This window comes from Neomonachus schauinslandi, chromosome 14, assembly GCF_002201575.2.
Source record: "Neomonachus schauinslandi chromosome 14, ASM220157v2, whole genome shotgun sequence".
Lineage (NCBI taxonomy): Eukaryota > Metazoa > Chordata > Mammalia > Carnivora > Phocidae > Neomonachus > Neomonachus schauinslandi.
This window is the reverse complement of record NC_058416.1, coordinates 74430329-74455680: the sequence shown is the minus strand read 5'-3', so window position 1 is coordinate 74455680 and position 25352 is coordinate 74430329. Positions and strand designations below refer to the sequence as shown.

Sequence of the window (25352 nt, the reverse complement as noted above, 5' to 3'; positions counted from 1 at the left end):
CTTCCCCCCTCCTCCCCCCCCCTTCCTTCCCCCCCCCCCCCCCCCCCCCCCTCCCTCCCTCTTCTCTTTCCCCTCCCGACTACAGTCCCTCTCAGTCCCCAGCAGATAAGGAAACTGGCTCAGAGAGGTGAGAGGACTTGCTCAGTCACACAGCTCACAGTAGGGGAAACAGGGATTCGGTCAAATCTACTCTGTCTGATGTCAGAGCCCCCAGCTCTTGACCACTATTCCGTGGACTGACAAGATAATTTGTTCCAGGATCCAGGATTTATTCCTAATGGAAATGTCTGTATCTGTGGTTTTCAAACTTGAGCGAGCATCAGAATCCCCTGGCGACTTTTGAACACACAGCTCACTGGGCCCCGCCTGCAGAGGTCAGGTTCCCAAGGTCTGCAGATGGACCTGGCTTAAGAGCTTGAATTTCTAACAAGCTCCCCAGCAAGGTGTCAGCGGCTGGTCCAGAACCCGCACTTTGAGAACCACTAGTCTCAATTAATGACAGACATTTAGATGGTGATGTTCATGATGCACGGGGTTTCTATCGCATTGTGGAAATATCCTCACCTTTGGACCAGGATGCTCTGGGGCTGCTGCCCGGCTGCTAACGGTGCCCTGGGATGTCCCTTGCCTTCTCTGGGTCCAGTGTTCCCATCTGTACAGTAAGGGCATGGATGAGATGTTCTTGGTCCCCTGGGCAAGCCTGCCAGAGCAGGGAGGAGAGGGGTTTAGAGTCAGGCTGGGTCTGACTTCTGACTCTAGGGAGCTGTGTGACCTTGGACAGTGACTTAACCTCTCTGTGCTTCCAGTTAGTATCTAGGAAATGAAAGAGATGATAGTTTCTAAGTGTCCATCTCATTGGACTAACAGTTGAGGATGGTGGGGAAAAGAAGGAGAGGCTCTAAGGCTGGTCAGATGGTGAAGGACATGTTCCCACACCCACCCAAGCCCTTAGGTCTAAAGAAGAGCAAGTGACCCTCCCTCCCATCCCCTCTCGATTTGCCCTTCTCCCTTCTTCGCCCACCCTCCTCTCTCTCTCTCTCTCTTTCCTATCCCCTCTCTCCCCCTCCCTCCCTCTCTCCTCTCTCTCTCTCTCACCTTCTTCATCCCCCCTTCTTCCTTTCTACACAAGTTAGTGTTGGCAGCCTTAGCTTTGGAATGAGCCAGACCTGGGTTCAGTCAGGCCTCTGTCGGCCCCATCTGGGTGCCCTCGGCAAAAGAACTTCTCCCCTCATCTGTAGAACAGGTGAAGGACACCTCCTCTGGTGTGGGGGGAGGGTCACGTGACTCATTCCATGGGAAGCCCCCCCCACCCAGGGCACAGGGCGATGCACACAGTGGGCCCTTCGGTTAGTTCTTCAGTCTGGAGGCCGAGGGCTGGGCTCTGGAGCCCCATAGTCTGGGTGGAATCCCAGCCCTCCTGCCTATGGGCTGTGTGGCCCACGGCAAGTGACTTGACCTTTCTGGGTCCCAATTTCCTTATTGGTACAATGAGGGCAGAAATAGTACTGACTTCGCAGAAATAGTACCTCCTGAGGGTGAAGGAGCGAGTGGCCGGCCGGCACCCTGTCTGGGTGTCTGCTCTCATGTTTATTCTGCCCGTGATGCAATCGCGCGGATGAGCCAGGCACCGTGCTTCGCCCCAGGGCCAGAGCAGGGGACAGAATACAGTCCCTTCTCCAGCTGAGTTTCCAGGGTAAGGGAGAGAAAGAGACTCTCACAGGAAGGGACGCCCCTGCCGCTATGATGGTAGGAGAACCCCGGGGGGATCCGAGAGCAGTCCCCCCTCCAGCAGCGGTGGGGGAGAAAGGCTTCTGGAGAGGTGGTCCCCAAGCTGAGACTTGAAAAGCGAGCAGGCGACCCTCTGAATAATAAAACATGTTCATAGGAATTTTGTATAAGAAAATAGTTGGACGGAAAAAAAAAAAAGGAAATAATTGGACGAGCGTGAAATGGGGCGTTTATTATAGTCAAAATTTTGAAAAGAACCCAACCAGTCACCCAGAAAGTGTCGATTCAATAAACCAGTCCTTGCTGCCTATGTAAGTAATAAACTGCATCCATTAGGGAAACAAAAGTTCAATAAATAAATAAATAACAAACCACTGCATCAATTCAATGAAATAATGAGCAGCAGTTAAAACAGGGTAGGGTGTGTGTATACACACACACACACACACACCTATCACTGAATGAAAAAGCAGGTTACAGTATGGGACGTGCGCGGAGTATGACTGAGCCATTTTCCATTTAGATATAGAATATATATGTGTGTGTATGTTCATACCAAAGTGTTAATGATATTTCTCTCTGGGGAGCAGGGTTTGGGATGAAAGCAGGATTTATATTTAAACACAGGGCCTGAATGTAGTTAAAGGTTTTGATGTATTTTGTCAGCTCTCCAGAAATGGTCTATCAATGTATATTCCAATTATGCAGAAGATTTTTGCTTCCCGGTGACATTTACTAAAACCAAACATTATGAAACATTTTCATCTTTGTTCATTTGATACTTTATTAAAAAAAATCTCATTGCTGTTTTAATTTGCAAAAAAATAAGATAAAATCAGGAAAAGGGAGCACAACTAGGGGGCCAGGAAGGGCACCCCGGTGGAGAGAGGTGGCCCAGGCTGGTGGGATACCCGGCAGCTCCTGAGGCCCTTGCAGGGAGCGGCCGCCCTTGGCACAGCTGCCTGGGGCTCGCACGTGCTCCTGGTTTGCGCTCAGAGGGTGGGCACAGCTCCCAGCTGGGCTCTGGCCGCCAGAGGGGCGGGTCGTCCCCGGCGGGCCTTGCCACCAGCCACCAGCCACCACCCACAAGCCGGTCCCCGGCTGGCAGGCAGGGGCAGCCTCCTCTGACGGCCCCCACTCCACGCAGCTGTCCGCCCCCGCCCTTGGCCAGCCCAGTTTCCTGCCCCTCCCTCCATCCCCCCCCCCCTCCCTCATGCTCTCCCCTCCCTCCAGCTGTTTCTCTGGCAGAGTTCTGTCCCATTCAGGACAGCAGCCCCCGGCGAGCGAGGAGCTCAGGACAGCACGAGGTCTCCCGGAGAGCCTCCTGAGGGCTGAGGCTGTTCTGGGGGGGGAGGCTGCAATCGGGGGGTTCCGGAGCATCTTGAACGAATGGACGGACTGCCTTCTGGGCACACAGCCAGAGCACAGTGTGGCCGAGAGAAAGAAGTGGGGCCACACGGGTCCCCTGCACATCCTCCAGTGGCCTGAAGTCCAGGGGAACCCTTGGGAAGACCCAGGCAGAGACCAGCCACAAGGTATCACACTTGGCTTTGACATCGTCTGGAGGGGCCAGGCAAGGGGGATACTCGTAGAGAGAGGAGGCCTGTGGTTCTGCGTAACATTTAATGTTGGTCATAATGAAAACATGATTTTTCAGATTTCCGAAGTAATGCATGCTAATTGTAAAAAACAGCAGGGTCACCCTATTTTTAAAAAGCAGCGAGCTCCGTGTTTTCCTTCATGACTCCACCCGAGCTCACAGCTACGAGGCAGGTGTTTCCCTCTCACAGGTGTCCTCGTTTTACAGGGGAGTGAACCAGGGCTCAGAGAGGGGAAGGCAGTGGCTCAGAGCTGCAGAGACAGTAAGCCGGGAGTTGGCGGGGGGCGGTGAGGGGAGGTTGAGATTGGAACGAAGCCCACAGCCCACTGCTTTGGCCCCTGGGCTGTATCTCTGTACAGAGACTCAGGAGGAGGTCCTCACCCAGAGGTGGCCTTTCGGGGGGCTCTCTCCGTCGCCCCCACACTTGCTCGCCCACCAGTTTATCTTTGATGTTTCTTGAGTGCCTACAGATGGAGAAGACACATCTAAGTATGTAGGTGTGGACTCACGCTTCCAATATCTTGTTTGGCAGCCTCCCTTGTTTTGCACTGCAGACTGTGAACTCCCATCTATGTTCCTCCAGGATACATTTTAATGGCTGCATGGAAAGGCTATCTTGGGATTTATGTAACCATTCCTCATTGTGGTTGCTTCCTTCTTCCTCTTCTTCTTTTCTCCCCCATGATTACAAATGTGCTGTGATGACCCGCTCTTGTACATTATCTTCGCATGTCTGACCTATGGATACTTTTCCAAAGGCCAAATCGCTGAGTCAAAAGTGTGCCTGTTCTTAAGGTTTGTGAGGCTTCTGGCTGCTTCCCTCTGCATTTCTTTATTAATGCTGATCATCCCTTGCAAGCTCGTTGTTCGTTTTTCTTTTATGATTCTACTGTTCAAATCCACTCCCACGTTTTTTCTGTCAGCATGTTTATCTTTTGTTGATTTTTAAGAGTTCTTTATATAGGAAGGATGGGAACCCTTTGGCAGTGCTAGCTGTTGAACATACCCCGCACTCCCCTCTGCTTCCGGCTAGCACCTGGGCGCTGTGCTACCGTTTAAATGAGCACACCGTAAAGGCTAGCCTTGAGCGAAGTTATACACAGCACATGATAATCCAGTAACTGCTGCTTGAGATAAGTCTGATCACTCAGACCAGCCTGTGGTTCAGATAGGCCAGTGAGGAGGTGGCCAGATTTGGGGTCTGTCTTCTTTTTCCAGTAAGAGGCCTGATCCCCAGCCTCCCTATTGGCAGCCCCTGCTTCCTTTCGAAGAGCGATCTTCCCTGTGGTTCTTGCTGTTGCTCTTCCTTCCTCCAAACTCCAGTGGTGGGAGGAGGGCTACTTGGCATTTTCTCAAGAAAGAAGGCTTAACTTAAACCAGGGATGCTCAGGCGGTGGGGTGTCAGGCACTGAGAAGCCCACGGGAAGAGTTCTTTCTTGGTACCCAGGGACCTTCTCTGGACTCTGCCAAAACTTCAGGGAATAGGTAAAGTTGACTTTGGGCAAGTCACTCCCCTCTCTGGCTTGACCCCTTCTGAGAGGTCCCTGTCTCCGTGCCCAGTCTTGTCTGTCTCTCCTGCTGGCCTGGGAGCTCCTTGAGGCTAGACTTGGGGTACTTACTCTCCTCTCTGTATCCTCAGTGGGTGCTCGGTAAATGTTCATTGAATAAATAATCAGGCCTCGGTTTTGCCATCTGTAAAATGGGATGGGTGAGTCGGGCAAAGTCTCATCCCTTAGATGTTTCCTTAATTAACTCCTCTCAGTTGGCAAACCACTTTACTGCCATGATTTTCTTTTTTTTTTTTTTAAAGATTTTATTTATTTATTTGAGACAGAGAGAATGAGAGAGAGAGAGCACATGAGAGGGGGGAGGGTCAGAGGGAGAAGCAGGCTCCCCGCCGAGCAGGGAGCCCGATGCGGGACTCGATCCAGGGACTCCAGGATCATGACCTGAGCCGAAGGCAGTCGCTTAACGAACTGAGCCACCCAGGCGCCCACTGCCATGATTTTCTTGAATCCTCACCATGGCTGCATGATAAAGATATTATTACCATGCCCATTTTACAGATGAGGAGACTGAGGCCCGGGGAGGGGTTCTGAAGTTAGACGTCCACGAGAGCCACCATCGTGGCTGCAGAGTGATTTCGTTTAGGTAAGTTTGAACCCGGTCTGCCCCCTGCCAGCTGAGTGACATGGAACAAGGTATCTGTATGCTCCAGTTTCCTCATCTGTAAAATGGGAATATCATAAAGACTAAACGAGATCTCGGACGTGGAACGCTTAGCAGAGGGCCTGTCATGTCGTAAGGAGCTCCAGAAACATTAGCTGTGATTCTATGATCATTTCTATACCACCTGCCATCTATACCATTGACACCCATCCGAGCCAAATAGAAATTATTATTAATTTCTTCACCAGTGGGTTATTAATGCTCAGGTTCCCATCAGGGTACAAAAAACCCTCAGCGCCTGTCTCACTCGCTTTGAGCTACACTGCATGAGCGTGGTTATCACTGCCAGTAATCCCTGCCAGTTTCAAGGCTGCAAAGTAGACTCAGGGCTTCTCAAAGTGCGATCGTGGGAATGCTGGCATCGGAACGATCATGAATAATATCATGCATGCCGAATAATCATGAGTATTTCCTAAGGCTTCAGTTTGTGCCATCAGAATCCCTGAGGGCGAGGTGTGCGAGTCTGCATGTGGCGCCAGCTCCCCAGATGATTCGGATGCACCCCAAAACTTGAGGGCCACTGAGCTAGAGGATGTGAACATCTTTTCTGTTTGCCTTTTGTCCAGGTTTCTGGGTTGCTTATTGCACACAGAGGTTGATTTTTTTCCTTTCTAAGCAAATATCTATGTACTTCTGTGAGTCTGCATGTCCTGTGTCAGCAGTTGAGGCCAGGAGGTCTGGTGCAGAAGTGAAACTTTATCTTGTAGCACCACAGAAAGTCAGAGCGCTCTAGCCGTCACCCAGTGTGTGGGCTTTGGAATTATTTTAAGAAGCAGAACTCTTTTGTCCAATGAAAATATAGGGAGGATGGCGATTGGAAAACAGATATAAGGCATGTTATTCTAGTTGAAACAGAGGTGGAGGACTCTGGGCCGCCGTTCACGGAACGTCACTCTTAGAGCTCGGTGGGGCAAGTTGAAAATGGCAGATCTACTCCAGACTGATAAGAGACCAAACTTTTGGAGCTTTGTGGAGTTTGCTACGTGAGCTTAGGCAAGGTGTTCTCACTCTGTGGCCATAAATATCTCATTTGTGAACAAGGAGATTGAAGGTTGTATTAGTCAGGGTAGTAGCTGCAGTAACAAATAGCCCCAAACATGTATAATGGCTCAAACAAAACAGACGTTTAGGAGAAGGCAGGTGTTTCTGCATGGGGGGAGGTCCTCTTCCATGCATGTCCCTACTGTCCCCTTGGACATTGCTCCTAATGAAAGAAAGCATGGAAGTGTGGAACATTTGCTTCTTCACTGCCCTCTGCCACATGGGAGAACTAGTCCTGTGGCCAGTCTAGTCGCAAAGGAGGCTGGGAAATGGAGTTCTTGGCTGGGTGGCTCTTTCCCAATGTCTGCTATATGCTGTGGAAGGGGAGAATGGAGTTTTTGTGGACAGCTAGTTGTCTCTGCCACAAATTTGGTATCCTCTTGGGTCTCTCCCCTTCTCTTGATTTGAAGTCTAAATTTTCATTAACATGGTGTTAACAAGGTGATGTTGGATCCACAAATACTTTCCTATCCTCAAGATAATTCCCATCAGATATACTGAGTAAATGCCCATGCTCCAGACCCGTCACCGTGGGTTTCCCTGGAACTTAGGCAACTGCCATTCTCTTTCCCTCCTGGAACAAGCATAACAATTTTATTGAGCACAGCACACTTCCTGGAGCCCAAGGCTTTCATATCCAGTATCGCCCTACAGCCCTACAGCCCTACCTAGAAAGGCTCCATGATTATCATCCCCATTTCATAGATGAAGAGAATGAGGATCAGAGAGGTAAAGGGACTTGCCCAAGGTCACATATCTCATAAGCAAAAGAGCTGGGATTTGAACTCAGAAAATCCTACTCCTGTCCTAGGGTGGCATCGCACGTTGGATGTGTGTGTGCAAGCCCATATGTGTGCATGTGTGTGCATGCGTGTGTGCATGTGTGTGGTTAGGGTAGGGGATTTCCTTGGGCTGTATTCCCCCAGGGCTGGGCATGAGGAAGTAGAGGTGCAGGAATCATTGTCCATACCCTTAGCATGGGCCGAGCTTGCCGGTCATAAGGCAGCTGGGTGGTTGTCCTAGCCTGGGGGAGCTCAGTCTATCTAAGTATGACAGCCACTGATCAGAAAAAAGGGAAGGGGAGTAGGACCTGGGCTCCTAGTTCTCAGTCCAGAACTCATCCTTGTTCCCCTGGGCCAGGTCTGGGATGCAGGGAAGGCGCCCTCTGGGTTGGCCGTCACTTTGTGCTGCCTGTGGACGTCAGGACAGGCTGGTTTCCGGCAAAATTAGGAAACCCGTTAATTTACTTCTCTTTTGGAACTTCTGGAGTTTTGCAGTGATGGGCACAACAGGATCGAGAAAACAGAATTTCTTGCCCTGCTGGGTGGAATGGAGAGGTGGTAATTCTACCCAGTGCTGTCCAAGAAGGAAAGAATACGTGGTCACAGACTCCACAGCCAGTTGCTCTAGAGTTTAGAGCCCATCTCTGCCCCCTAATCTCCTGTCACCTCGTGTCCTCCTCTGTAAGGTGGGTGTACTCTTAACGCCTCCTTCACGGCATCATTAGGGAATAACATGAGTTAATATACATAAAGCATGGCACGGCACGTGGTCAGCTCAGTGAAGACATTTCTATTTTTATTCTTAGGAAAGCAGGCATGGAAGTCTGCCTTTGCACATCTGGGTCCCTATGGCAGTCTGGCACCTCATGATTTTGGGGTCCCCAGGCGGGAAAAGGTCATTTTGGCGCGTCTCTTGGCTTCATCCTTTGCCCCGTGGAGAGTCCTGGGCTGGGGGTGGTGGGGAAGGCTCAGGCCTTGTCCCATCCCTCGTGGCCACTCTGCAAGCTTGGAAGTACCAGCAGCTGACTCAGCAGGGGGGTTAGTGGCTACGCAAGCAGCATGTCAGAATCAGTTCTGCTTTCTTGAGGTTCATGACTCGGGTCCTCTGATCCCAGCCCTGAGGGCGGCTCTTATGCAAGGAGATGGTTGGGCAGGGCAACTTGGGCAAGAGACCATGGCTAGCATGTTCAGGTTTTCCCTCTGGGAGCCTGGGGCCAGAAGACAAGAGAGCTGGGTTTGGCGCCAGCCACCTGGGTGAGCTCAGGTCAGCCCATACCTCTTGAGCCTCAGTTGCTCCCTGTCTCAGCGTTGTGGAGAGCCCATCTGCAGCACTCAGGAAATGATCAGGGGTGACGATGAAGGGCGGGGGAATGTTCAACACACACCCATCCCTTGTTATCTGAATTTGTTTGAACGGTTGTCAGAATCAATTCTTGAGTATGAGCCTCCTTTCAGAGGCTCCAGGGGAGAATCCACCCCCTCGCCTTTTCCAGCTTCAAAAGGCTGTTCAGGGGCACCTGGGTGGCTCAGTCATTAAGTGTCTGCCTTCAGCTCAGGTCATAATCCCAGGGTCCTGGGATCAAGCCCCGCATCGGGCTCCCTGCTCAACAGGAAGCCTGCTTCTCCCTCTCCCACTCCCCCTGCTTGTGTTCCCTCTCTCGCTGTGTCTCTCTCTGTCAAATAAATAAATAAAATCTTAAAAAAAAATTAAAAAAAGGCTGTTCACACTGCTGGATCCACGGTCCCTTTCTCCATCTCCAAAGCCAGCAGCAGTGTGATGAGTCCTTCTCACATGGGATCGCTCTGACTTTCCTGGCTTCCTCTTTCATTGACAAGGACCCATGTGAGGACGCTGGGCCCACCTGGATAATCTGCAATAATATCCCCCATCTCAAGACCCTTGACTCAATCCCAGCTGCAGAGTCCCTTTTGCCATGTCAGGTAACGTATTCTCAGGTTCTGGGGGTTAGGACATAGGCAGGCATTATTCTGCCTACCACAGTAGGGGACATCTCGAACACTGATTTGTGTCTGTTTCCTGAATTTGGAAACTGAGAGTTGAGATAGCCGCCATTGTAGTGACAGCTGGCTCAGCAGGGCACTGACCAGTCAGAACCAATGTGAGCGTGAGCCGCTCACGAGGCTGTCCTGGGGTGTATGGGTGACCATCAAGCCTGACCAAGTCTCCGGGCTTTGGCGTCATTTGGGCTGCATTCAAATTCCTGCTCCACTACCTACAAACCCTGTGGCTCTGAGCAAGTGAGTCTTCTCATCTGTGAAATGGGATGGCACTCTGCCTTTGATAAGGGTGGTGGTTAGGAAGAAATGAAGGACCCAAGTTGAGTGTAGAGCATGGTGTCTAGAACCTGGTAAAGGACTCAACATGAACTAGTGATCTTCCTGGTGATTGGGCCTCTACATCAGGCCCTGGTGATTTCTAGACAGGAGAACCCTTCTGTTTCTGCCCTGTGTTGGGGAGAAGTGCTAGCCTGGTTCATGGGCTGTGGGTACCCTCAAAGAAAGGGGGTTCATTGTTGGGAATGTGTGTGCCAACTCACACTTGAGTTGTGGGAGGGTGGTACCAGATGCCCAGCCAGGCTTGTGTTCAACTAGAAGGTTCTCAGGCTCTGAGATGGCTCCAGGGAGGGGCTATCTCATCCCCTCACTGCAAGACCCTGCAGCTCCCTGCTCTGTTGTTCTACCCATGGGGCTGTTTCCTCCAATTCTGTCTCTTCCTGAGTTTCTGTTTCTAGCTCTGCTCCTGATTGCTCCACCCTCTCTGAATTGTCTTTTGAAACAGCCCAAGTGGGCCCACTGGATTCATTTTGTCCTAGTGGGGTTCCGCTTTCTTCTGATGGATTAATCCCCTCTCAGTCTGGTACCTTCCTATCCAGTAGACCCAAGAAAAATCTTGAATTGACATTGAATCGAATTGACATTGAACTTGACATTGTCTAGTCCAGGGATGGAGCTCTACACTCCTCACTCACAAGCCACGGCAGACAGGAATCTGTTTCAAATATTTATCTCTGTGGTTCAAACCACTCCAAAATGTGGTGGCTTGAAATGACTTCTTTGTTCACATTTCTGTAGCTGGGCAGAGTTCTGCAGGGATGGTCCATGTTTGTTCCACATGGTATCCGTCGGATCCCTCGTGGGCTGCATTCAGCAGGGAGCTTGACCAGGGTGGGTCCAGTTAAGATGGCTTCATGTCCTGCTGGGACGCATGCTGCCTCTCCGCACATGGCAGCACTCCCTGGACTTCTCTACCTGGAGGACCAGGGCTCTGGGAGAGTGACCAGGCCTCTTGAGATCTAGGCCTGGGGTTAGCAAGCATCACTTCTGCCACATCCCGTTGGTCACAGCACGTCACCAGCCCAGCCCAGACTCAAAGGGAAAAGCAAGAGAGTCCACCTCTTGATGGGGGGAGTGACGTGCATCTGTGGGAAGGGGGTGATATTAGGGCCCATCGGTGGTGACAAGCTATCAACCACATTTGACCTTAAAATTCGATGGATGACAATGGTCATCTGAGATAATCATGTGTCATTCCTGAGTGTCTTAGTCTGTTGGGGCTGCTCTCACAAACTACCAGAGACTGGGTGGCTTGTAAATGGCAGAAACTCATCATTCATAGTTCTGGAGGCTGGAAGTCTAGGGTCAGGGTGCAGACATGGTCAGGTTCTTCTAGGCTGCAGATGGCTGACCTCTCGCTGTGTCTTCACAACAGTGAAAGAGGTTAGGGAGCTCTCTGGGATCTCTTTTATAAGAGCACTAATCCCACTTGTGAAGGCTCCACCCTCATGACCTCACCTCCCAAAGACCCTGCCTCCCAACACTGTCACATTGGGGGTTAGGACATCAACATATGAATTGGGGTGCAGGGGGGGCACAAACATTCAGACCATAGCCCTGAGTATGGGTTAGTCCACCCTTTCACTTCTCAGATGGAGAAACAAGCTTGAGAAAAGGAGAGGGACTTGTCTAAAGGAGCCCATGAAGGTAATGAAAGAGTCAAGACAGAGCCTCCGTGCCCCCTGACCAGTATTTACTGAGCACCTACTGTGTGCCAGGAGCGTGGGATCCAGGGAGAGACCAGCCCTGCCCTCAAGGGGCTCCCAGTCATGTGGGAAGACAAGTATGTCAACAGAGTGGGGTCCCTCTAGCTGGAAGTTTGGCTTTAATGGCCGGGCACACGGGGCCAATTGCTTCTGGGTCATGATCACCCATGACATTTTCCTCCATCATCCGTTCAATACAGTAGGTGAACCCTGGCCATTTGATTGAAAGCATATTGTCGGGGGTTTTTCTGTTTTTTGTGTTTTTACAAATTTTATGTATCTTTTTGAGAGAGAGCACTAACGGGGAGAGGAACGAGGGAGAGGGACAAGCAGACTCTGCGCTGAGCACGGAGCCTGACTTGGGTCTCGATCCCACAACCTGAGCCAATACCAAGAGTTGAGCACTCAACCACCTGAGCCACCCAGGCGCCCTGAAAGTGTATCGTTAAATACATTCAGTGTGCAAAGTACTACAGGGGCAAAGAGCTTTGCTGGGGGTATCTTTGCTGGGGAAGTCCGGAAATAGCACCTCGAGAAGAAAGTGCGGATTTGAGCTGGTTCCAAGGATGAGTTGGTTTTGGACGAGGCCTCTAGTTGGCTAGAGCAGAAGTTGGCCAGAAATAAAAGATATTTCAGGTGGGGAGAGCAGCATGAGCAGAGATTTGGAGGCTTGATGAGCCAGGGGTGTCTGGTGTGGTGGGCAGAAGCAGGGAGTGGCCGGAGGGAGTCTGGACGCTCTGCAGGGTCTTGAAGATCCCACCCAATTTTCTGGGTGGTCCAAGGCTGCCCTATTTCACCAGAGCAGCATCCTGTTGTCCTGAGGCTCACTCTCTCCAAACTCAGTTGCTTTTAGCTCAAACGTTAGAACAATTGAAAATTCCAGACAATCCCAAACTAATTGAGTTTGAGATTCCAGCTTGGCAGAGGGCCTGTCGGTTTGTGGCTCTAATCTCCTGGGTTGTCTGGTCCAGAAACCAGCTCGGAGAAGAGAATATTTCTTTGCACTGGTGGCTTTTGTGAATGAATGATGGGTCCCCTCTCCTCCCGTGCCCAGGACTTGCTGACAGATGTAGGCGCGGAGCTTGGGGGAAAACGAGGTGTTTCCTCCAGGGCTGAAGAAAGTTGATTTAGGCTGGCACCTGTGGTCAGCCTGGGACTTGTTTACTGCAGGGAGACTTTGCCAAGGCCCTGTTGGAGCCAGACTGAGCCGGGCTGGGCACTGAAGGGTCCACGGGCCTCCCAGTGGCAGGGGAGGTGGAGCTGACTGGCATCAAGAGAGAGTCTTCGGGGAGTGTCAGCAATTTGCAGTCTCTTTTATGGCAGAATTGACTCACAGGGGGCTTCTCCAACTGTCAGGGATTTGGGTCATGAAGAAAAAGGGCGTCCCTTGAGTCAGAATGGGATGGCCACCTGATGGGTAGAAGCAGAAACTCTGCCCGTTCACAGACCTGTTTTGAAACCATTTCTGCTGCTCACTGGCTGTGAAACCCAGAAAAGATCACTTAACTGCTCCGTGCCTCAGTTTCCCCCACTGTAAATTGGGGATCACCGGGGTGTTACGCGGCTTACGTGAGATCATGCGTGGCCCAGAGGTGGGGCTGAAAAGCACTGTGGCCTCTGCGTGAGGGGGCCTGGCTCCAGTGGCGCAGAATGGTGTGGGGTGGGGGGGACCGGAAGTCCCGAGCCAGGAGGGGCCAGTGTGGACTGTGCCAGGGTCATGCTTTGCCCCACACTTTCCCCTCCACTTCCTGCCTTGGCCCGAAAACATGGCAACACTGGGTGGGGACCTTGAATCGTCAGCCTCTCTTCTCCTGGGGGATGCAGGGCCTGTCTGGCCTCAATGGGCCTTTCTTTTTCTGGTTCCCCCTCCCCCACCTGTGAAAAACCTCAGCCATGAAGGAAATCAGTAACAGGGCTCTGGGGAAGGGCAGGGCGGCTGCCCAGAGCCTGGCTGGGCGATGCCCCTCACCTCGCCCTCACCGATTCCTGGCGGGCCTGGTGGTGAGGCCGCTGCAGAGGCTGGGGCCCCGGGCCTCCTCCCCGTCCAGCCCGGCTGGCCCCGACTCCACGCTCTCTGTTTGCTCCACATTCTCGGCCCTCTCCCAGATCTGGCATCTCCCGTTTCTGGGGAAGCCAACATCACCCAAAGTTCCTCCTTCTAAGAGTTTCCTGGGCTGTGTCCCCTACCCTAGGGGACAGGTGGCTTCCACTGGCTGAGTCCCTGCTGGGCTTCTGCACTCTCCCACTTCCTGTCTTTCAGAGTGTCTTCTGGGGCCAGTAGGCAACCCCCAGCCTGTTTGCAGCCATACTTTCCCATCCAGGGTGAGGCTCAGTGAGGTTGGTCGGCTGCCTAAGGTCACATAGCTGCTAGCCAAGGGAGACGGGCCCCTGATGCCACCTCCTCTGCCTGCCTGTACCCGTGACTGCACCCCACATGGCTCTTCCTATTTTCCTGGCCCCTTTGTCCAGAGTCTACATACCCTCCTCGTCTGTGATTTCTAGGCCTTTCTGCCTTACCTCTGCCGCAGACCCTCCCTATTTCAATTAGGCCTGTCTCTTCTCTCTTCTTCCTTTTTTTTTTTTTTTTAAATCAAATGCCCTGTTCCATCAGAAGCCGGTTTTCGTCCAGATGTCCAGTTGAAAACCAAAGCAATCAATTCTTTCACACTGAGATATTTGCAACTGATGACAGCTGGCGGGAGCGGGGCTTTGTGAGCACGATGGCTTAAATCAGCAGAGAATGTCTGTGCTGGTGGACATCCAGGCGCTGTGGACACAAAGTGAGGGGAGCTTCTCGGCCAGGGGTTTTCCCGGAGGCAAGCCAGCGGCGGGTCCGTCCTGCTCCAGAGACCCGAGGACAGGCGGTTAGAGTCAATTCCATAGAAGTGTGTATTTCCAACTTCCTCACACCTCCACCAGAGAGGGCTTCTCCGTTCTTCTTTTTCTTGTAGATGGAGTGGTTGGAATTGAGTTGATTTTTTTTTTTTTTAATGCGATGAACCTGCACTTTAGCATAGCTTGGAGAAACAGGACTGGCCTGGGAGGCCGTGGGGACAAGCGTCGCAATCTTGGCACACCCCGTATCTACCAGAGCCTGGGGGCAGAGGTGCTTGCCATGGCCATGTCCTGGGTCCTGGATGAGGAGCCTGGTGTCCCTGTCACCCTTCACTGAACTAGGAAAACGGTCTTCCCCTGTGCGGCCATTGGCGGGGAGAGGGGAGAGGGGAGAGGCCGGGTGTGGGCTGGTGTAGGGCGAAGCCCGTGTGGTCCAGATGTGTCTGGAGAGGCAGAGGGGCCTGGCTGGTGGCATTTCTGGAATCCTTTCCTTATCTGTAAAATGGGGGCGAGGATGACACTGCCTCATAGGGTTTTTGGGGTGGGGAGATGGATGTAGGGGAGGACACTTTTGTGTTTTATCTTTTTTTTTTTTTTTTTGGTATTTGCCACAGTCAGCTGTTTAAAGGCAAGAATCTGGAATGGGGCGTCCACACACTGGGTGCATGCAGCTCTGGGGCCCAGTGCTCACTACATGCACAGTATTTGCAATTTTGCCACTAGCGATCCGGTCCGGTCCAGTCTGTGTTCCTAGTGATGGGGGGCTTTGGTAAGAAGCTCTGCCCCTTTCTGCTTTCTTGCGGAGGGGCTTTGGGCAAGTTGCTTCACCTCGTTGAAAGCCGTGTTCTCAAAAACTCGGGGTGTGTTGCAAGGGGCGTTGTGAGGGTGCAGGGGTGAAGTCGAAAGAGCTCCTGGCTCCAGGGCAGCGATATGCTTCTGGAACCATCTGAAACCATCTCTCTGGGCATCATCTGGCTCCTCTGGGGTGGTGGGGGCCAGCTAGTTTCTCCCCTCGATGTCATATGGAAATGCTGCAGGCATCTCGGGACATTCAAGTTCCTGAGGGGGCTCTGAAACTCGTGGGGTTCTGGGCTCTGTCCCCAGACGTGGGGTGCAGAGCCAGGCCACTGTGAAGAGCTGGGTAAAAGTCTGGCTGGCTCCTGTCTTCTCAGTGTACGTTCTTTCTCGCTCTCCCTCCTCCCCTCCTCTCTTCCCCTCTAGGCACGCCTGGGTGGCTCAGTCTGTTAAGCGTCTGACCTTTGGTTTTGGCTCAGGTCATGATCTCGGGATTGTGAGATGGAGCCCTGTGTCGGGCTCTGAGCTGATCTGGGCGTGGAGCCTGCTTGGGATTTTCTCTCTCCTCTCCCTCTCCTTGCCCCCCACCACTCTCATGTACTCTCTCTCTCCCTCTAAAATAAACAAACAAATAAATTTTAAAAATATGGAACTAAAATATTATTTATTTTGATTAGTGAATTTGGGAGCACAATCTTAAATTTGCATTCAAGGACAGAGAAGGGGAGGAACTCAGCAAGGAGGTGGTCTCAGGTGGAGACTAGTTTCAGCCTGGTCCCATGGGGGACTCTGGAGCCTGAATTGTACTCCATGCCAGCTGGGGAGAGGCAGCCCCTGCTTAGCTCGGGGCAATTCTCAGAAAGGACCAGCTGTGAGCTGTGAGCATCTGGTATTCTCTGTAGCTGTGGGACGGGTGCCCTCAGCCAGGAAAGGGGATCTGAGCTGGGCACCAACATCCACCACAATACTGTTTTTCTTTGAGGGATGGCAGTAAAAAAATTGAATCATTTATAAGTGCTTTTGGCTGTTGGACTGTGTTTCTTTGGCTATGAGTATGCTGAAGCTTCCAGGACCCAGTTCTATTCCTGTTATAGACTGGATGAATGTGTGAACGCTCTGGGGCAGGGAGTGCGTCCTGAGTTGGGGATGGGAAGGTGGGTGGAGCTGGTGTGGATGTGGGCATGGCCCATCTCAGCTGCTGGCTCCTTTCCTGGGAGGGTGGGAGCAGGGGACAGGAAAGGCCAAGTGGGTTAAGTCTGTGATTCTGGCCAAGGAAGGAAAAGCAGAGGGAGGAGGAAGAAGAAACGAGGAAGGAGAGGGCTTTGCCCCCGGAGGGCCAGGCATGTAGTGACGGTCCTGGGAGGTGGCCTGGCTCTTCCTAAACTGGAAAGCTGAAGGAGTGGTAAGCTCTTGAGGCCTGGGATATTTAGTCCTGAGTCCCAGGGCCCTGGAGACGGCTGGGCTTCTTGGTGGAACTCAGGAGAAAGTACCACCAACAAGTGTGACATGCATCCCAGGGCTCAGGGCGAGAGGCACGGGGTTGGCTCCCTGACCACACCTTCCCTTTGGGATTTTAAGGTGACACCAGGGTCCATATGTTCTTGCTCAAATTCGGCTTCTGCTGCACACAGTGCCTGCATGTACACCATCAAAGTTTTAAAATCTGAACTCAATCTGTACCCGCCTACTCCAGCTGTGTTCCTTGAACGTGCAGAACTCTGTCCCGCTGAGCCTTGACATCTGCTCTGCTCCGGCCAACCTCACTCATCCTTCCAGGTTCTCTTCTCCCAGGTAGCCTTGCCTGACTTGGCAGCTGCAGTGGGAAACACGCCCGCGTGTTCTCCCAGCACGTGGGGCTCGCTGCCTTGTGCTTTCCTCACTGTGTGCCTCCCCTGCCTGGCTTCTCAGGGTTTCTTAGGAGTGGGAACTGTATCTTTGTATCCCCAGCTCTTTGCCTGGTGCCTGGCAGATCAAGTGTGCTCAGTAAGGTTTACTGAATGTATAAAAGAGAAATGTGTCATCTGTCCTCGATATTTATACCTTAGCGTGAAAGAAGCTCTGGGAGGAGTTTTGTTTTGTTTTGTTTTGTTTTATCATCAGACCCCCTTATGACTATACCACGTTCAGATCTGGGGCAGTATAATCATATGTCATGTAATCATAAGATCATAATCCTATTCAATAACATACTCCTTCTCTTATTTAATCCTCATACCACCACTATGAGGTATGTACTATTACTGCTCCATTTTACAGATAGGGAAAGTGAGGCATGGGCCATTTAAGCCACGAAGAGTTCTCATGTGTGGTGAGTGGCAGAGCTGGAATTTGAACTCAGGTGTTCTGGCTCCAGAGCCTGCTCCCTTCCCCGTGGCGTGTGGAGCATGGGTTTGGGTTCAAGTCCTGGCTCCTCCATATTGTAGCTGTGTGACCTTAGGCAAGTTGCTTGGCCCCTCTGAGCTTCTGTTCCCTCAGCTGTGAGATGGGGTTGGGAATCAGGGCCGTTGGAAGGCGGGAACAAAGTAAAGGTTGGGAAGGATCCTGAGGGCTGACTGGTGGTTCCCACAGCTTGCTTATGGCTATGCACTGTGGAGGCCCTTGGAAACCAGCCCTGGTGGAGACGTTGCCAGGGTTCTTGGTCGACGGGTGAGGAAGCCAGGAGCAGGGAGACCAAGACCCCTCTGTCAGCCACTTGGGGCCCTCCCTCTGGGAGGTAAGTTGGGAAGAAGTGAGAGCTCCACAGAGGGAGATGAGGACTCCAGCCTGTAAGTGGGATGGGTACCATGTTGCCTGCCAGGATTTGTTCTTCATGAGCAACGGGTGGAAAATTACCTTGGATTCTTTCCTGAGGGGACAGGGAGGCTAGGGCCAGTCCATGGAGGGGAGAGGTTTCTCTACACCCCAGGAATGTGATCACTGATTTATTTTTAAATGGAATAAAAGCAGAAAACAACTTTCAGTAGATCGTGGCTTGGGGCTGCTCATGGCTGCCCAGCCAGGTCCAGAACATGACTCCTCAGGAGCTCAGGCTCTAGCCTCTGAGATGGAGACAGCTCTGGAAGAAGTGCCAGTTGGCTTGTCACTGCCTGGTTCTCTGTGGAACCTGCCTCCTCCAGCCTGACTGGCTCCTTCTCTGGGAACCCACAGGGTCCAGATCTACCCTCTGGAGTTGGCAAGGGGGCTTTGGGCACACATCTGTCTCTCTCATACCGTGGAGAGTTTCATACATCTGCAGACCCATTCCCGATCCCTGACCCCTACGATGGCCCTGTGCATGATTGCTCTCTCCCTCTGATATATCTGGAAACTGAGGACCAGAAGCTGGAACAGCTGGGACGGTTGGGATAAAAACCAAGACTTCCCGACTTCCTGTGACACCTCATACCGCAGACATGGCTTGGGCTCTCTGCAGACTGACAGTCTAAGTGGCTCTGAAGCATTTTCTTGACGGATTAAAACACAGCCCAGCCAGGGCAAAGGGAGGGCTGAAGACTTGTTTGCTCATCATAAAAGACAAGGGCTGGAGAGCCCCAGACAGTATTAGGAATAAGTAGGAAATGATACACACACAACATGATTGATTATAATATTGTAACATGTGTACAATAATGAACTATAGTAGTAAGAGACTAGAAACAAGTCAAATGCTCAAGCCCGGGAGACTGGACCAGTAAATGATGGTAAAAAAAAAAAAAACAACAACAACAACAACAACAACAACCCAAAATGGAATACTATGCAGCCATCAAAAAGGATAGGTACTTTTTCTACATACTGATGTGAAATGATCTCCAAGGCGTATTGTCAGGTAAGAAAGACAAATTGCAAAGTAGTGTGTGTAGTTTACTACCTTTTATGCAAAACGGGAGAGAAATTAGAATATACGTTCGTATTTACCCAAAGAAACCCTGGAAGGGGACATGAGAAACAAAGAAAAGCTGATAGGTACAGAGGGGACTGGGCAGATGGTGGCAGGGTGGGAGCAAGGATTTGCATCCTAACTTTTTAATAATTTTAGATGGTTTTGAATGTCACCAATTAGATGGGAGTTGTGTTGCCAAGTCAAAAATTTAAGTTACAAAATCCAAGTGATAATCGTGCACAAATGCCCATTAGACTAATAATGAGTTATTATGAAGTATTATTTAAACTGTAATGCTGGTGACTCTTTACCACCATTATCCCCTTGACCATCATATGAACACATTTGGGGTTTTAAACCTAGCTTTACCGACTCCAGCTTCCTCAGTGTCACAGGGAGAGGGTTCTTCTGGCTCACTTTGAACCTAGCCTGAGAGGGTCCTATTTGGGTTTTATGCAGGGCCCACCCTTCCCTCTAACATCCACGTCATCTTGGTGGCCCCCTATGGGGGGGCCTGATGCTAATATCCAATGTCCAGTCAGGTCGAGTGGTCGAGTCAGGAGACTTGCTTGTCTCATGCCAAGAGAACCCTTGAACTCTTAAACCCTTGGTGAAATGTTTATAGGAAAAAATGTGTCCTTGTGGGCTCTCCCTGATGCTAATATCCAATGGACCGAGAGACTCTCTAGAGAAGATAATGACTGAAAACCCCTATACTCAGTTGAGAAAACAACCTGATAGGGCTTTTAGCCAGTCTTTTCTCTGCCAGGACCTCCCCAAACACCGCTCCCACCCCACCACCAAACAGCCCGTGTGTTAAATGATACTTGCTGTTTCCTGGTAAAATTAGCCAAAGACACGGACGAGCTCCCATTGCATATTCTGATCAGCGTGTGGTCCCCAGTTGCCAAGTGGCTCCAGCTTTCCATCCCAGAGCAGAGGCCCCTCATGTTTCTATGGGGCTCACACCTTGCTCCTAGCTCTCTGATCTTTGGGAATTTTGGAAATAGCCCAAGGCTGCCCTTATTATACTCTTAAGCAGGTGCCTAAATACAACAGAAAACACCCGCATGCCCTCTACTCTCCAAGCTGCTTTGGACCACCCCCCAGAGGGATGGCTGTTCGTGGGGCCCCTCCTCGGCCCATTCTGGGTGGGGGTGGGGGGGTGTCTGTAGGGCCTTCCTGGACCTTCTCGGGAGTTGGGCAGAGAGGTGGCTTTCAGCCTATTCCCCTTCTGTCTGACTCTGAATCTCTGTATTTGCTCTGTCTTAGTCTTTCTCCCTGCTCTCACCTTTTAGCTGCTTCCATTACCCTCTCTGTCAATTCTCTGTCTCCCCATTCCTGTGTCTCCCTGTCCGCCGCCTCCCTGTTCCTCTGTGTCCTCTTCCCTCTGGGTATACTTGGCTGCCCTGCCCTCCTCCCATCTCCTTCTGTGTCCACCACGGTATCATCCCCTGCTCCCTCCTCCCCACTGAGATTGCCCGCCCCACCAAACCCCTGCCCTGCTGGGCCTGCAGTGGAGAGGACTCTTCTCGCACCCCTGCCCCCAGAGCAGAAGGGCAGGGCCAGCTTCATGGGTGGGCCACCAGGGCAGCCACACAGGCCTCAGAAGGGCCTGAGCTTGGTTTAACACCCCGAAGTTGCCGTCTTAAAATCCTTAGTCCTTTCTGAATAAGGGGCCTGTGTGCTCACTTTGCACAGGGCCCCGCAAGGTACACGGCCTATGCTGAGGGGCATGGCCTTCCTGGGAGGGTCCAGTTTCTGGGCATGCCACCGCTGCTCCTTATCTGCCCACGAGTAACCACACCCAGATGTGCCCCCAGCTTCCAAGGCGCTCCCCTCAAGCGGTTGTCCTGCAACAATGGAAGGTAGTTGCCAGATTCATTTCCATTTTGCAGAGGAGATAAGCCAGGGCTCGGAGAGGCCAAGTTCCTTGCCCCGGGGCCCACAGCTTGAGACCCTGCACTGAAGAGAGCTGCCTCTCAAATCCAGGCTTTCAGGCTGAGACTGCAGGGCCCCCGGGAGGCCCCCTTCTGTCTCTGAGCCAAGCCTCAGTCTCTACATCTGTGGAGATGGTGTGAGTAGCCGTCCCTGTGCAGAGCCAATGGGTACCTAAACCCCGGAATATTCTGGATACAGGTGCCTGGCACGTACCTTTTTACATGGTAGCCCCAGCCTCTTCGAACCTCTGTTTTCTCGTCTGCCAAGTGGGGATCATGGGAATGTGAGGACCCAGGTAAGTGCACAGGGCCCAGCACAGGTGGGCGGGCAAGGTCAGCACTCAGAAGCTTCTGGTCCTCCTCTCTCTGGGGCGGGGGGAGATTTGTGAGTAGGACATCCACATTGTCCAAACTGGGGCACTTTGAGAGTAAAAGTAGCACTCTTAATAAGCCTGTTGAGATAAGAGGCACAAGCCAGGATGTAGGGACACTATGTAGGCTTCGCGAGTGTCTTTGTCAGCATCCTGGGCATGGTAACAGGCAAGCAAGCATCGGGGAGTGAGCAGAATCACACTCTGGGCCTGCCTCCAGCTGGTAGGCAGCATGGCTGGGGTCTAGCATTTTCTCCCTGGGAGAAACAGGATCAGAGAGGATGCCTTGAAGGCCACATAGTTCAGGCCTACTCCCACATATTCTAGAAATGTCTTCAGAGGAAGCCAGCAATGCGTAAACCTGGATGTCTAGACACTCCTTCCCAGGCCCGGCCGGGGAAAGGGGCTCTTACCGAACTGCACTTTGGGGCAGGGCCACCAACTTAGAGGGAGGGCGCCGTATTCAGACCGTAAGCATTTGGATGCCTATCCTAAAATGCGCAGAACCTCGAGGCTGTGTCCACGGTCAGGGTGTCCATGAGGACAGTGATCACCATATCACACCTTGTCCTCTCTGCAGGTACCTCTGGAGAAAGTCCTTCTGCCCCCTGGCCGCAGGAAGGCTTGCCATCCCCCGGAGTGGATTTGTTTTTAGCCAGGCGCACGTGACCGCTGGGACCGGTTTTCCTTTCCGAGACTGTAAGTCTGGGAGTCCGCGGTATGGCCCACCCAAGCTAAGCATGTAGGACATTACTTATCATCTGCATTTTTCCCCTCAGCCCTGGCTCTGGTTTCTGTCTCCACCCACGTTCCCTTCCTCCTTACACTCTCACTTTTAATTTATGTTCCCCTGTATACGTGAGTCTTTTGAGATGTTTTTTTTTCCTCCCTTCTGGACCAAGTCAAAATATAAGCAAACAAACAGACAAACCTGCGAGCAAAAACATCCTGTAGCACTCCTCCTTCTGCCTGGAGAGAGAACGGTCCCAGCTGGTGGGGGCCAGAAGGCAAGGGGTTAAGAACGATGCAGAGGAAGTACTGGCCCACATTATAAGTGAGGAAGTGGCCCTTGTTGGGGAAGTGGTGGGAAGGAGGTGGCCAGCTTATCCTGTGTGATCCTGGGGGGCTGAACCAGGCTTGAGGTGAATATGGCAGGTTGTTCAGAGTTCAGTTTAGTCAAAAAAGGCAGAGTTTTCTAATGACTTGATGGGTTTTTCTAGAAGGTCTGCCAGGGGGTGGGGGTGGGGAGGAGAAAGAGGAGTGACCAGCTCTGGAACATGGCAGAACCCAGGGTGGGTTTATTTCTGATTCTTTTATTCCTGAGCGTGGACCTGAGGGCCCAGGGGATGCCTGAGGGGAGGTCTCAGGGGCAGGCTCTCCCCATTTCTGGGCAACGCTAAGACTTAGGCAATGTGACCGGCCGCAGGGCACCCCTTCACGACGTTGCCTGCGTGCTGGTTCCTTCTGCCCCTCGTCGCCCCACGAGGTGAGCTCTGCCAGATACGAGTCTTTGAGCCCCTTGCTCTCTGTGCCATTCCCACACCTAGCCCGGCGCCCGGCACACCGCAGATTTGTCACAGTAATTGAATGAAGAAAACAGCTTCTGGTGGTGGGGCTAGAATTCCAACTCAGTATTATCTGCCTCCAGAAGTAGCTCTCTGTAAACAGAACAGCCCAGGGGCACGTGTGTTGGAGCGAGGATCTCTACCTACGGAGGCGGACCGACCCATCCCGATTTGCCTGGAATGTTTTGGAAGTCCCCTCTACACCCTGCACTGGAGATCCCACGTAGTTTTTACATCGACAGACCTTGCAGATGAGGAGATGGCTCCATGGCCCAAGGTTGCAGGGCAGGCGCGGGGCCAGGCTGGCCTGGGCATCTGGCTTTGCTGCCCCCCAGTGGGGCTTAAGCCATAACCTGAGGGTGGCAGACCCCTCCATCCTAAAGCCTCTCCAGGAACGGCTTTGGAGAGCCTGGAATTTCCTCTGGGCTTCAACCAGCTGTTTTTTCCGTTGAGGGTGGAGGGGCAGTTTTCCCAGCAAGACCCTTCCTTAGGGCAAGGCTTGAGCTTTGCCTTGGGAAAGGTGACAGCGCAGTGACGGGGTCGAGGGGGAGGGCAGCCCGTTCCTCCTCCCCCCACGCCTGGGAACAGGGTGGGATCTCATACTCCACCGTCCTGGCTGCCGGCAGTGGCGCCTGGCTCTTTGGTCAGCTGCCTGGGCTGGAGCCAGGGAATTCCAAGGGGCCAGAACCTGCCTAGATGCCCCAGGGCCCCCTGTGTCCGGGGCTGGCAGCCTGGGCAGGGTGCCACTGGGCGGCTCAGGGCTCCAGGATCTCGCAGGGCGCCACCCGGCTGGACGGGCCTCTCCAGCCCCTGCCTGCCCAGGAACCTGGTGAGTGGCAACTGTTGTCCAGAGGTGGGTGAGTCCTGTCACCGAGGGCTCTTGGAGGTGGGATTGGGGACATGTGAGATGCAGTGACCCTGCCAGCCCTGGGCCTGGGGAGGGGGTGGGGCGGTCAGCAGGCATAAGAACACAGGGCTCTGTGCCCAGAGGAGTCTCCAACAGGCAAGTCACACAACAGCAGGGACAGTCACAGGGACCCAAAATATGAGCCTCGTGTCAGGGCAGCCCAAGTTCAAATCCCATCTCTGTCCCTTCCTTGCTGTGGGATCTTGGGCGAGTGGTCTTGCTTCTTATTACCTCAGTTTTCCGTATCTGCAAGATGGGAGTGAAAAAGCCCACCTGGACGGGTTGTTCTGAGTGGAGGTACTGGGTACCCAGTTGGCACCTGAGATGTGGGAGTTAATGATGTCACACCAGCCTCTCGGTTTCTGTTACTCTTGGCCCAGGGCTGCGCCCCGAGACCCGGAGACAGGAGAGGGCTTCTGAATCCCCGTGGAGAAGCTTGCTAGTGAGATGTGAGGGAAGTAGGATGGACAGGAAGAGCTCGTCACAGCCCTGCAGTGGAAGGGCCGTCTGCCCCTCCGGATGCTTGGACATGCTGTGACAGGACAGAGGGACATGTTAACCAGCCTTGTGGATTGCTGCTGGGGTCCGTTAGAACAGACCCGAGTTTCAGGTGTGGCTGGTGATCCTGATCCGGTTCCTTTCAGAGTCCCAGTTTCAACACCTGTTAAGTGGGGATAGTAATCCCCGCCCCACCCCCGGGGGCCTTGTATGGAGACGGGGAGATAAGGAAGGCCAGGCCCAGCCAGACGCCTGGCTGTCCCAGCATGAGTGTTCTCTTTCTTCTCGTTATCACTGCTGGCTGTTCTGCCCTGATTCCTACAGAGTGCCCAGTGGGGCTGGGAGGAGCAGAGAGAACGAGACAGGGCCACCCCAGGCAGTAAGGGCCCCAGAGGCCTTGAACACCATGCCAGGGGGCACTGGGCTCCTGGTGTACAAGGGAGCGGGTGGGTTTGGAAGGACTTGGGCTCCGCGATCCCTCCCCGCTCCCCCGGTAGCCCTCCTTGACCCTGGGCCCTGCAGCCCTGTCCTGAGTCAGTGACCCTAGGTTGCTGACATTGCCCAGGCTGGCCAAAGGGAACAGATACTGGTCTCACACTCAGGGGCCCTCTCTTCCTCTCTTTGTGGCTTTTCTGCACCTGGTCTCCTGTCCTGTGCTGCCTGGCCCCCCTCGGCATCCCCTCCCTGGAGCTTTGTAAGGTCAGCACTCCCTGCCGGCGGAGCTCTCACGTCTCCCTGCGTCCTGCCTCCCTGCCTTCCCTCCTGCTGTCTCCTGGACTGCCCTCTGCGATTTCCCCCTCCGCTGGCAGTGCTCCTTACAGATGTCTGCCACAAGCCCTGTAAGGTCCAAACTGCCCCCATTCTAATCCCACTTCTGCAGCTTCCTGGCTGGGCAGCCTCAGGCAAGTCACTTAACCTCACTGAGCTTCTCCTCCTTCCTCTGTAAATGGGGCTAATAATAGTTCTAACCTCCTGAGACTGACGTGGAGACTGAGCTAGTAACAGGTAAATGCCACACACGTAAGAAGCCTTCAAATTTATTGAACAAAATTTTTATGGAGCGCCCACCATGTGTCGCACACGATTCAAGGGGTTGGGGTGCAGCAGTGACCAGAACAGGCCACAGCCTCCGCCCTCA

The 25352-nt window shown here is 52.7% G+C and overlaps 1 protein-coding gene across 1 annotated transcript in view; it reads left to right on the top strand.

Moving 5' to 3' along the window:
• Positions 1-3235: 3235 nt before the first annotated feature.
• The window catches only part of CMKLR1 (chemerin chemokine-like receptor 1), a 41623-nt gene continuing 19506 nt past the window's right edge, over positions 3236-25352 (top strand). Inside the window, exon 1 of the mRNA XM_021703525.1 lies at positions 3236-3263. The gene's annotated coding sequence lies outside the window, so the exon portion shown is untranslated. The remainder of the gene's footprint in view (positions 3264-25352) is intronic.